This window comes from Carcharodon carcharias, chromosome 10, assembly GCF_017639515.1.
Source record: "Carcharodon carcharias isolate sCarCar2 chromosome 10, sCarCar2.pri, whole genome shotgun sequence".
NCBI classification, from domain to species: domain Eukaryota; kingdom Metazoa; phylum Chordata; class Chondrichthyes; order Lamniformes; family Lamnidae; genus Carcharodon; species Carcharodon carcharias.
This window is the reverse complement of record NC_054476.1, coordinates 32,220,432-32,234,343: the sequence shown is the minus strand read 5'-3', so window position 1 is coordinate 32,234,343 and position 13,912 is coordinate 32,220,432. Positions and strand designations below refer to the sequence as shown.

The window sequence follows — 13,912 nt, the reverse complement described above, 5'->3', positions numbered from 1 at the left end:
TCTTTGTCACCAACACATACACTACCTTGAAGTTAAGTAATTCACTGTTTGAGATACCATCAGTGAAACTGCAGACCACCTGCATACCACCTGCATCTAACAAAATCTAACAATTCTCATGTTACACATGAAGAACCATTTAGTTTACAAGGTTTCTTGCTATTAAGTAAACGTAGGTCCATCGGAGGGTGCCTTGTGGGGAAGTGGTAACGTCCCTACCTCTGAGCCAGAAGCTCCGGGTTCGGATCCCAGTCCGTGACTTGATGGACATAGAAGGTGTGTTCATAACATGGCTGAACAGGTTGATTATCAACCAGAAAATCCTTCCAATGCTCCTATGGCAGGCAGTAAGAGCAGGAGAGTCTCCTGGTCAGCCATAACCTGCAGAAGTCATCGGCAAATCACTACAATATCTTGCCAAGCATAACCATGGACCAACAAATGGAAGCCCAAGGTCGGCAATGCCCTCTTAGGGCATGGTACCTGGAAAGAGAGAAAGAATTTGAGCTCTATTGGAGGCCTCAAAGGCACCAAGACTGCCTTTGACATAGGTTTAACCTGGTGCCTCCAAACAAGCAATGATTAGTGAAACGTCAGTCATTTTTAGTCTGATTGACAAAAGGCCCTATCTACCAAATGCCCTGATTTAGTCAAGACTTACTCTGAGGATCGATTTTCAACTGCAGAATACCATTTCTAAATTTTAAGATGCTACTCATGGTTCATTCCATAAAAACTCCTTGCTCCTGATTGAAATCACATTACCTTTTCACTGCAACACTTTCTACTCTCCTGGGCTTCTCTGTCCCTGGTTTGCATGCAGCTTACCAGAAATGCTCTGAGGTTGAAAGATTAGAGATTGAAAGTAAAAAGAGCATTTGGAACTCTATTTGCCTACCGGGCACTTCTTTAAAAAAATAAAAGTTAGTATTTTTTAAAAATAGGTTTAAACTACTTTTCCATGTATTATGCATCGATGCCCAGGGGAAATTTAGCAGTGCTGACGAGGCAGGCCCAGGAAGGGAGGATTTGAACACGTGATACACAGGTAATAAGATGGAATCTGTCTAACTGAAGCATTTTGAATTTGTGTTGCTAATTTTTGAGTTTGCAGGCATGGTCCCAATAAATACTGACTTTGCACCAACGTTGCACTGACGGTGCTGACATGATAGGCATCTATGCAGAGTTGCTTTAAAATATGGTTCACTGTGGGGAAGAAAAGTAGCAGCACTGGAATCACACATTACTATCAGCGCAACAGCTCCATGACTGCATTGCAATCTTCTGCAAAGATATGGCATTGATACATGTTGTGCTAGGTGTACTATCATCCAAATTCAGATCAGATTCCTTTGGTTCACATGTGGTTAAGACCCTAGGCTGATATCAGGTGCAATGTTACTTGTAATTAAGGCAATACAGGTCCTAATCAATGACCACATCCCCATATAGGACCTTTCAACAGTTATCCAAGTATCTGACCGAATGGAGACTATCAGCACGCTTTTCCCTCAAACCACACGTTGCTTTGAAAAAACCTTGTGGCACTTCTGGGCTGAAACGTTAAGCAGTAGCTTTGTATGTAGAGCCTGTGAACATTTTATGAACAGTAATGCCAGTGAACATCTTGCTGTATTTTGAACTTGAATTGTATACAGGAATGAACAAACAGCGCTCTACACAGGCAGGATTAAGGCGGCTTGATTTCAGAGGATCGGGAAATGAGGTAAGGCCTCCAAGTTTGGCGACACTGCCATCTAACCAAGGGAGTGAACTTTCATTAGTCATTTTCCACTCAACTAATCAGAATACGCTGAGTTAAATGAGTTGGCATTCATTTGCTGTGCCAAGGAGATTGTGTCATCCCACTTAACACTCCAGTTATGTGCAGAGTCATCATGTTTATACATAGAAATCATAAATTTAGAAATACATCAAGATCCACTGGTCAGTGTTGAAGTGCTTTGTGACATAGATAGTGCAATTTGCCCAGATATATTTCTTCTTCTTACATATAATTTTACAGCACAAAAACAGGCCATTTGGCCCAACTGATTCATGCCAGTGTTTATGCTCCACACAAGCCTCTTCCCACACCTCTTCATCTACGCTCCATCACTATATCCTTTCATCCTTTTCTCCCTCATGTATTTATCCAGTTTCCCCTTAAATAAATCTGTATTATTCACCTCAACCATTCTTTCTGCTAACGAGTTCCACATTCTCACCACTCTCTGGGTAAAGAAATTTCTCCTGAAATCCTTATTGGATTTATTAGTGACTATCTTAAATTTATGGCCCCTAGTTTTGATCTCGCCTGCAAGTGGGAGCATCCTATGTCTATCCTAACAAACCATTTTGTAATCTTGAAGACCTCTATCAGTCAGTCTTACAAAAGCAAAATGTTGGAAAACTGAAATGAAAACTGAAAATGCTATTAATACAAAGCTGGTCTTGCAGCATCTGTGGAGAGAGAAACAGAGTTTAACGTTTCAGGTCGATGAGTTTTCTGTTTCTAATTTACCCCTCTGTTTCCCTTTACTAGAAGAAAGAGCCTCAGTCTGTTTGAATTTTCCTGATTGTTATAACCTCCTCATTCTGCTATCATCCAAATCAGTCTGCTAAATTCAGCAGTCAGCAGCAAAGCAAGGGCCTTGTCACTGACCTATAAGAAAGCTGTCCACAAAGATCTAGCTTTGGAATGCTAGATCTGGTTTGGTTTTCCTCTTTTCTAATTGCATTTTAAATCTCATGCCATGTCAAGGGGATCTCTTGGTGTGTAGCAACAGTGATGCCAGAAAGCAGGTAACATTGAAATATCAACACGTTGAAGTATTCACAAACAGCAAACCAAGAAGTTAAAAGCATTTAATATCGTTCATGCTTAATTTTAAGTTTTCAGATAGTGAAATAAATGTTTGTGACTGTATTTAGATAGAAGCTAAAACAACAATATTATAAAACATTACATTTATTTTTTTAAGACAGTGTGTGCTTTTTTAAATCATAATGGAAAAACATGGCATTCCACAAGGATAAAGTTAGGTTTACAGGGTCAGTGAGGTGTTTAACAGTAACTTAGAAGTTAGTACATCTTTAAAAGCCCAGTTATTTCTCATTCAAGAAAGCATAACTTTTTCAAGGGTTATTATAGCAAGGCTAACTGCACGAGAGTGGAAGTTCTCATCAATCCTATTGATTTTCATTGATTGCAGTGGGGGAGTACGAGGGATCTCAACAGCGCCAGTCTGGAGAAGTGTAGATTCATTGACAGCAACTTCTAGATTCTGCGTTATTCTGCACCAGGATTGCTCTCAGTTTCAGTGGAGCAATGATAGTGAATGCTGACAATTTCACCGTCAATACTCCTGCAAAATCTGGAAATGTGCATATTACGCCAAGTGTGATCTAACCGAGGTTCAATATAAGTTAAAAAAAACTTTGGCTTTTCAATTCTGACCCTCCAGAAATGAACCCCAGTGCTTTGTTTGCCTTATTAACCTCTGTTGACACCTTTAGCAATTGGTTTATCTGTACTCCCTCTGTGTCTCTACCCCAGTTAGACACTTCTTCCACCAGTTTATATTTGCAAAATAGCAGTGTCCTTATTACAATAAATATGGCAGAAAGATGCAGCAACTTGCCTCTTCCACGTTAAGTAAGTTGTGCTTTGTGTGCAAGGTTTAGAGTGAAAACCTTCATTGGTGAACACAAGACTGGGAAAGGAGTCCATGGCTGGTGAGGCGGACTAAGGTATCCCTGACAAGTCAAGCTGATTATGGTCGTTCCTCTGTCAGCCATGATAAGGTAGAATAGTGGGTTGGCTCAGCTTCTGTAATGGCTGCACAGTATTTCGAAGTCTTTCAACATACCTTAATAAGAACATGCCAAACTTGTCAGCGCATAGAATACTGTGGATTTATGGTACAGTATCTTTAATAAACATTAATTCAATTGTATATAGTTTCTAAACAAAAAGTGCACTGGGCTTTTCCCAAGTCTTTTGGTCTTCTCAAGAACAATGCAAGTCTGGCTAATGAAGCAGGAAAAGAATCCCAGAGACTGAAGCCCGTTTGTATCCAAAAATGATCTATTAGAAAACCTTCTTCAAACCATCAAGCATATCAAAATGTGAATTTGGATTCAGATGATAGCTCTCTTGCTTTTGACTCAGTATTTATGGATTCAAGCCCTACTCCAGTGGCGAAGCACATAATCTAAGATGGCACTCCAGTTTAGCATTTATGAACTAGTGCATTGTCAGAAGTCATAAAAAGGTTACAGCACAGAAGGAAGCTGTTTGGTCTGCCTTGTTTGTGCAAGCTCTCTAGAAGGGCAATTCACCAAGTCTCACTCCCCTGCCTTTTCCTCATAGTGTTAACAATTTTTTTCTCTTCAGATAATTATCTAATTTTCTTTTGAAAGCATGATTGAATCTGCCTCCACCACAGCCTCAAACAGTGTATCCCCGATTATTCCCTGTGTAAAAAAATGTTCCCTCATTCGCTGTTACTTCTTTTGCCAATCACCTTAAATCTGTGTCCTCTATTCTCAATCCTTCCGCCAACGGGAGCAGTTTCTTCTTAACTACTCTGTCCAGACCTTTCATGATTTTGAACACCTCTATCAAAATTCCTCTTAATCTCCTCTTCTCCAAGGAGAAGAGCCTCAGCTTCTTCAATCTATCTACGTAACTGAAGTTCTTCATCCCTGTTACTATTCTCGTGAATCTTTCCTGTACGTTATAATGCCTTCATATCCTTCCTAAAGTACAGTGCCCAGAACTGGGCATATTATTCCAATTCAGGCTGAACCAGCGTTCTATGGAGGTTTATCACAACATCCTTGCTTTTGTAGTCTATGCCCCTATTTATAAAGCCCTGGGTCCTGTATGTTTTATTAACCACGTTCTCAAGCTGCCCAACATCCTTCATTGATTTGTGCACATATACCACCTGCCCCCCAGGTCCATTTGCTCCTGCACCCCTTTAGAATATCATCCTTTAACTTTTATTGACTCTTCTCCTTCTTCCTACCAAAATGAATCACTTTGCACTTCTTGTGTATTAAGTTTCATCTGCCACTTGTCCACCCTTTCTAACATCTCATAGTTCATTATACTTCCAAAGTTTTGCGTCACCTGCAAATTTTGAAATTGTGCCCTGAGCACCCTAGTGTAAGTCATTAATATAGATCAAGAAAAGCAGTGGTCCTATTGCTGACTCCTGGGGAAGTCCACCAAACACCTTCCTCCAGTCAGAAAAACCATCATTCACTCTACTCTCTGTTTCCTGTCACTTGGCTAACTTTGTACCAAGCTGCCGCTGTCCCTTTTATCTGTCAGGCTCTAAATTTGCTGATAAACCTTTTGTCAAATTCCTTTTGGATATCCATGTACACAACCTACACCATGGGCTGAATTTTCCGCTTGGTGTGTGGGCACACCCTGACACGTTCAAGCTTTAAATAGCGCATGATAACATCAGGTGAGCTTCCTGGCGTCATCAAGCACTCGCACGAAATTTCAGTCAGTGGGCGCGTGCGAGAGTTGGCAGTGTGCCAACCGGCTATTAAGAGGCCTATTAAGGTCATTAAAGTATCAATAAACAGGGATTTTTTGCTGTCTATCCAACCTTACGGTTGGTGGGTGGGCGAATCAGCCAGACAGCCTTTGCATATTTCAGGAAACCTCATTCAAGGGCGGGATGAGGTTTCCGTAATTAAATTAAAAAACAATAAAAATCTATGCACAGAATTTTTATAACGTCCATTCTGATGCACAGACAATTTTCAGGATTTTAATTTCTATCTTTATTGATTTTAAATTCGTCAGCTCCCTGAGGCAGTTCTCTGCCTTCAGGGAGCTTTCCTTCCGTGCTCCCCCACGTGTGCTGCCTTCAGCACTCGCCCTCTTCCCGCCCCCACCCCAGCAGCGCTGAGCCTTTCAGCGCGCCTTTCACGCAGCTTGGCTGTCAACTGGATAGCCAGCATGAAATCATAGTCAGGGGCCGATCGCTGGCCGACCTGAAAATTCTGCCCCATATCATCCTAATCAAACCTCTCTGTTATCTCATCAAAACACTCAAGCAAATCAGTTAAATTATCCTTAACTAATCTGTCCCGGTTTTCCTTAATTAATCCACATTTGTCCAAGTGACTGTTAATTTTGTCCTGAATTATTATTTATAAAAGCTTTCCCATCACCGTGGTTAAACTGACTAGCCCGTGGTTGCTTGGTTTATCCTGACACCCATTTTAGAATAGATAACACATTAAACTAAGCCCATATCCCCCTGTTCCAGTGGTTTTTGGGCCACTCCAGGCCCCAGGGCACTTTCCAAGAAAAGCAGGAAATTTTTCCAATGTCCTGGCCAACTTTCATTTCTGAACCAGCACAACACATTTAACTGCCGTTTGTGGGAGCTTGCTGTGTGCAAAATAACTGCTCTGCTTGTCTAAATAACAACAGTGGCTACATTTCGATGTATTCCTTTTATTGCATGTACATTGCTTAGGAACGTTTCTCAAAGACATGTTGATGCACTATATAGACTCGGAAGATGACGCTAGGTGCACAAGATGGGATAGGAGTTGATCTCATCTCCAACACTTTGCTATATAAAATCAATGGATAATGGAGCAAAGCCCAAATCTCTCTGCTTCAAAAGCCTGGCTTATCAATTATTGAAAATGGCTTTTACACCCAAGGTTTCCATCCTCTCCACTGCCACCATCAAATAAAAATGTGAATAAAGAAACGATCCCATTAAAAAAGAAAAAAGACTTCCAGGTTCTGGAAATGAATCCAAGTTGAATTATACCTGTCAACTCTAAATCACTTTAAACTAATCAGGCAGTAATTTCAGTCTCGGCAAGATAATTAGGGACAGAATTAGATTACTTCTGGGGAAGAAACAAACACTATTTTCAGAAACAGTACTTATAAAAATGGAAATAGGTAGAGGATTCAGAAGAAGTAAAGCTCAAATGGTTTGATTCAATTATTTTGATTTTCAACCTTTTTTCGCCAATCTCACTCAGTTTCTTGGACATTAATGTCAATTTGTCTGACTCCAACTTCATTTCCCTGTTCTGCTCCACTTCCATTCTTCACACGAGACGATGAATCAAGGTCCTGCCAGCCTGTCTGCTGTTCAGTGAACTGTCCAAAAGAATTCACCACCTCTATCCCCGTTAATCTGAGCCAATTTTCCTAACTCAACCTTGAAAGGTATTTGAGGGAGTGGGTGACTGAGATGTATTAAGCTTTTGAGGCCAACCAGAAATGGACTGCATAGTCTTTCCCATCCTGCACTTCCCTATATGACCAAGCACAGATTGGCCAGTTATTGATCCGATTGCTGTTTGTAGGATCTTCCCATGTGCACACATTGGCTGCTACATTTGGCAAAGTAACACATGCTGCACTTCCAAAGTATTTTCACTAGATGTAAAGGATTTTGCAACATTTCTGAATGATGCAATAAGGCACATGAAAAAATTGATGCAAACCTTTCTTTCTCCCATGACCAAGTTGCACCCCTCCAACTTCAAATGCAGCCATCTACCAGGAGGTCCAGAGCTTCAAAGCTTTTAGTGCAAAACAAGTACAATGTGTTCCAGCTTTACTTGCTTGGGATGGAGACAGTCATGCATTCATGCATACCGTATTATATAAAATGTGAATAGAAAGTTAAATGAAGGGCAGGAAACACAGTGTCTAATGAATTTTATTTAATTGCACTGCAGAGAGTAAAAATAAGTAGCTGGTGAACTATAAACAGGACCACATACAACTTCAGGGAGGCATAGACAGCAGATCAGACAATTAGACATCACCTGCACAAATTGTTGATTAGTCCATTGTTAGAACAAAATGCCAAGTTCTGGGCAGGCTTGGCCTAAATAGCCAAGTGGTTATGGTACTGGGCTTGTAACCCCAAAATCAAGAGTTCAAATCTCACAATGGCAAACTATGAAACAATGTAACTTCATCTGAATAGGAACAGATGGAAACGTGTTTGTACTTGAAAGAGTCACTCCTTTAGGGAGGCTATAAAAGCCATGAATAGGATACAGGAAAGATTTACTGAAATGATGTCACATATGAGAAGCCCTGGTTTTTGAGGGCAGACTAGGAACTCATTTTATTAGAAGAAATAGGGATAAAGTTAAGAGAAGATCTGATGAAGGTGTTTAAGATTATGAAGGGCAGTGATCAGGTGAACAAGATACACCTGGAAAATACTGCTGATGGGGCACAGGAAACAAATTCATCAGTAACTTTCAAAAGGGAGTTGGAAAAGTATGGAGAAAGAGCACCGGGGCTGGATAGCTCTTTTAAAGAGCCATCACAGTACAATGGGCTGAATGGTCTCCTTCTGTGCTGTATAATTCTATAAACTATTTCAATGAGTTGCTCATATCAGTCCTAAACTTGCTATTTACTTCGCTCAAACCATGTGGCCTCTTGTCCCAGTGTCATGGGGAAGAATTGTCCCCCCATCGGGGGGGAAGTTCAGGAGTGGGTGCACCGCCATTTACGTGGGTGGGCCAATTAAGGCCCGCCCAGGGTGACGTCTGCCAGGAAGTGCTATGCGCTCCCTGTGCGGGCGGGCGGGGGGGATTCCTTAAGCCGAGTGCACGCTCTTTCACGCATGTGCACGAAAGAGCGCACTCATCTCCCTGAGGCTAAGTGCTGCCTCAGGGAGACCAACGCCAAATTAAAAAATGTGAAATATAGAAAAATAAAATTTCCCTGACATGTCCCCTCATGTGACACTGTCACATGAGTTGGGACATGTCCATCACTTTTAATTAAACTTTTATTACATGTTTAAAAACCTACATGAAACCTCATCCCGCCCGTGGATGAGGTTTCATGCTTTTTCTGAAGCCCGCCAGGGCTCCCAGCCTGCCCGCCAACCTTAAGGTTGGACGGGCAGGTCCTTTAACTATTTCAATTATTTCAATTAATTTTTAAATGGCCTCAATTAGCTGTTGACAGGTTGGCGGGCACCACAGCTGATTCGGCTGCGCCCCCGCCGACCTGAAAACTGAAATGACGCAGGGTGATGTCGGGAGTTCTGCCTGACGTCATCCTGTGTCATTTTACTCGTTGGTGAGCACCCCGCACTCAATATCCTGCCCGTGGTTTAGCTCTGAAATCGAGCTCCAGGTCTCTACTATCTTATACACCTCTCAGTTGCTCATGGTGTGCTCGTAGATTCTCCAGTCTTGCTTTATAATGCATGTCATCAGATGCAGCAAATCAATTTCTGTATCAAATTCAGTTTTAACAAGTGTGTCACATATTAGACACTTGGCATTTACAAGCTCACTTTTCTGTACAGTGTTGTGCAATGCATAGCATCAAAACATGATAACTGAACTGTGAGAGCATGATCGAAATTCCCCACCTATATAGGACTAAGTCAAATGTCATCTCTTTTTGTTAAGATGCTTTTTTTTTACTCCATCCAAGTGAAAGTGGAGAGTGTCAGATGAGAACTTAGGCTCATTTAAAAATATCTTCTGCTGGTCTGAGGTAATGAGAGCTGGTATTGCCATGGGAAAGCGCGAGGTTAGTGGATGACAGGGGAGTGCAATTCAAGCACATTATACCAATGGGGAAGCTCCATAATCAGACAGATATCACATGTCTTGTGGTCGGATGCTTGGCTTTCAAGTACAGTCCAGGCGATGTAGAATCATGGAATGTGTTCATTCCATTTTTACCTGAAAAGACACCCAAAACTTTATTCTTTTGCCATGTTTAAAAAATGGACTTTCTGCTGGACCAAAGAAGATGGCTGCTACAAGTCACATGGCCACAGGACTGGCCCTTTGTTCTGGGAGCTACCACCAGAAGTTACAAGAACAAAATAATTCCTGTCACAGCCTGTGGAATCTCACACCTCATTACTCAGACCCCTTGTAATCAACAAAGGCAGAGCAAGTGCACATGAACTGGCTCCCCAACCTGAACTATCACAAAAGAGAGAGATCAAAACTTAAAATGCCTGCAGAGCTGTTAATAGACTCATCTCAAGCCTGGGACTGAAGAGGTCCATTTCAAAAGGGACCATTGAGGAACAATGGAATTCTGACCAGAAGCACAGAAATTGATTGTTAAGCTGCAATTAACCATTAATGACCCAAACCTCTGGCCTTTTAGACAATTTTAACATTACATCTTTGGCCTCACAGGCAGACTGCAGCTTTTAACATTAATTGGAAAGGACTCCAGTGCCCAGCTGAGCAAGCAGTCGGCTACCATCTCTCAACTCCTTGAAACCTGCTTGACTTTTTAAAAGCCTCTAATCAACACCCGCAAAGCGGTCTAAGCACAGAAAGCCCATTGTGTTGCAGTGCGAATCGTTTCAAAGATTTTCATGTGGTCATCTCCAACCAGAAACCATCAGGACTGAACTCAGCCATGGAGGAAACACTCTCTGGACTCTTTTGGAAATCACGTGGACTAATATTTATTTCTGTGGTTCTTGTAAAGTTACTATCCATAGTTGTAAAAACTCCTGCTTCTATCTCCAATTTACTGTTTGCGCGTGCAGTGGAATGGGAAGTTGCAAATACTCCTCCCCAAGGTTTTGAATGTAGAATGAACTAACCTTCTGAGCTAATCATAACAGGGGTTTGCTGCGAATTATTAGTAAATTGGATCACACAAACCGAGGGCCACAGCATACTTTAAAAATAATTCAAAACACCTTCTGCTTATGGACAGTTGATGAGAGGAAATAAGTGCAGTTTGCCTCTCTTTCTCCTGTCTTAACAAATGGTACAGCACAGGAGGCAGCCATTTGGCCCACAGAATGTGCATTGGCTCTTTTGAAGAGCTACCTAGTCAATCACGCTCTTTTCTCACATCTCTGCAATTTAGTCTCCTTGAGGCATTTTTCCAAATCCCTTTTGAAAGTTATTATTAAATCCATACTCACCACCTGAATGGGAAATGCATTCCAAATCAGGACATTGGAGCAGGAGTTCCTTAGGGTAGTGTTCTAGGCCTAACCATCTTCAATGACTTTCCCTCCATCATAAGGTCAGAAATGGGGATGTTCACTGCTGATTGCACTATGTTCAGTACCATTTGTGACTCCTCAGACACTGAAGCAGTCTGTGCCCACATGCAGCAAGATCTGGGCTACATTCAGACATGGGCTGAATGTGGCACGAATGTTACTTGCCATTTAAATGCCAGACAATGACAATCTCCAACAAGAGAGAATCTCTCCTCGACATTCAACAGCATTACCATCGCTGAATCACCCACCATCAAAATCTGTGGATCACAATTGACCAGAGACTTAATTGGACCAGCCACAAGAGCAGATCAGAGGCTGGGAATTCTGTGGTGAATAACTCCACTCCTGACTCCTGAAAGCCTGTCTACCATTTACAAGGCCCAAGTCAGGAGTATGATTCAATACTTATCACTGGCCTGGATGAGTGCAGCTCCAACAGTCAAGAAGCTCAACACCATCCAGAACGATGCAGCCCACTTGATTGGCACCCCATTCAGCACCTTAAACATTCACCCATTCCACCATCAACTTGAGGTGGAAGTGATGTATACCGTCTTTGAGGTGAACTACAGCAATTCGCCAAGGCTTCTCAGACAGCAACTTCCAAACCCCCAACCACTACCATCAAGAAGAACAAGGGCAGCAGATGCAATGGAACACCACCACCTCCAAGTTCTATTCCAAGTCACAAACCATCTTGGAAATATATCAGCACTCCTTCACTGTCGCTGAGTCAAAACCCTGGAACTTCCTCCCTAACACCCTGTGGGTGTACCTACCTCACACAGATTGCTGTGGTTTGAGAAAGCAGCTCACCACCACATTCTCAAGGGCAATTAGGGAAGGGAAATTAATACTGGTCTTATCAATGCCATCTGTATTTAGTGAGTAAAAAAAATCCTAACCACTCGTTGTGTAAAGAAGATTTTCTCATGTCACCACTGCTTCTTTTGCCAATCACCTTAAATGTGTTTCTTGGTTACTGATGCCATTGGCAACAGTTCATCTTCATTTACTATACCTAAACGCTGAATGATTTTGAATACCCATCAAATCTCCTCTTAGCCTTCTCTGCTCTAAGGAGAACCCAGTTTCTCCAGTCTCTTTACACAGAAGCAGCGCAATGGTCATGAATGGATTCTTCTCAAAAATCAATAATGAAACAATGCACATAGTACCACCGAATTTCAGTTAATAGTGAGCAGGCTTCATAATCCAACCACACCATTTCCAAGACTGGCCAGACTTATAAGGAGATCAACATCTGCTTCTGAGCAGCCTGCTGTGAAGCAAGCAGTCATTCCACAGCTCTTGCACAGTTCTCTCCGACAGGACTTTGAATACAGAATTTTGAGTGGCCGGGAAACTTTACTCAGAATCATCCAGATCTTCCAAGAACTGGCTAGGCCATTTGACCTGGATTCATAAGAGCAGAGGCTGCTATAGGTCACAAGTGAGAAATGACTACAGTGTCTTCTGAGCGTTCTGAGCACAGAATCAATACAGAAACAAACGCAATCAAAGATGTGTGTCTGTGACTTGTGGGTGGGTGTGGGATGTATCTGTATGTACATGCGTCAGTGGGTGCCGATACATGGGTGGTGTGTGGAGATGTGTATGTGTGGGGAAAGTGTGCGCATGCAGATGTGTGTGGGTTTGTGTGGGAATGTGTATGTGGGGCTGCATGTGGGTGTGTGCTTGGGCTGTGTGGTGTGTGTGTCGAATGTGTGGGGTCTGTGTAGGGGGTGCGTGTGTGTCTGTGTGGGTGGATGTGCTTTGGCTATTGTAGCTATATGTTTGTGTGTGTGTAGGTGGGGGTGTATGTATGTGGGAAGTATGGGGTGCATGTGTGTGTGTGGGGTGAGTGGGGGTTGTGTGTATGTGGAATGCGTGGGGTTGTGGATGGGGTGGGTGGGGTTGGGCGCATGTGCCAGGTGGAAATGTGGGGGGGGACATTGTTTGTGCTTTTTTAATTAAAACAAACAAACTTTTGGCTCCAACTGTGCCAAAAATCCAACATCTGGTTTAACAAGCAGCAGGCTTTAAACTTTCCGCTTCTGATCAGAAGAATGATTTAGCAGTCAGATTCGTTAGTCAATTAAACACAGAGATAAAAACAAAAAACTGCGTTGAAGGGCCATGAGGACTCGAAAAGTCAACTTTGTTCTTCTCCGCCGATGCTGCCAGACCTGCTGAGTTTTTCCAGGTATTTCTATTTTTGTTTTGGTTAGTCAATTGCTGCCTGTCTGAGCATTTTTGTTTCTTTTCCAGTGAAACAGGAGAGCAGACTGGCTGCAAATGAAAGGGTTTCTAGGCAAAGGAAAACAGTATTTACAACATTAACATTAATAGCTAAGTCAAACAGGTACTTAGTTTTGGGGTTGTAATATTTGCAGACTGGTGCTATTAATCTAGGAGTTGAAAGCTGAATGAATTAACGGCCCAGTAGCCTTCAGCAGCAGTGATCCACAGAAAGCAAAATGAATTTCATTTATATGCTATATTACGCCTTTAATGATCTTCGGATGCCCCAAAATGCTTTTCAGCCAACTAAACACTTTTGAACTGCAAGTCACTGTTAGAATTTAGCAAACATGGCAGCAAATTTGTGCACAGCAAGCTTCCAGACGCAGCAATGTGATAATAAGCAGATTTATTTTTAAGTGATATTGTTTGAGGGATAAATGTTGGCTAGGACACCAGGGAGAGCTCCTCTGCTCTTCTTCAAAATAGTGCCACAGGATCATTTACGTATGAGAGGGCCGACGGGACCTTGGTTTAATGTGTCACTGAAAGACAGCACTTCTGACAGTGCAGCACTCTCTCAGCACCGTACTGGAGTGTCAGCTTAGATTTTTGTACTC

The 13,912-nt window shown here is 42.1% G+C and overlaps 1 protein-coding gene across 4 annotated transcripts in view; it reads right to left on the bottom strand.

The window, feature by feature from the left end:
- hipk3a (homeodomain interacting protein kinase 3a) overlaps window positions 1–13,912 on the bottom strand; it is a 243,971-nt gene that overhangs the window by 46,431 nt on the left and 183,628 nt on the right. The window lies entirely within an intron of this gene.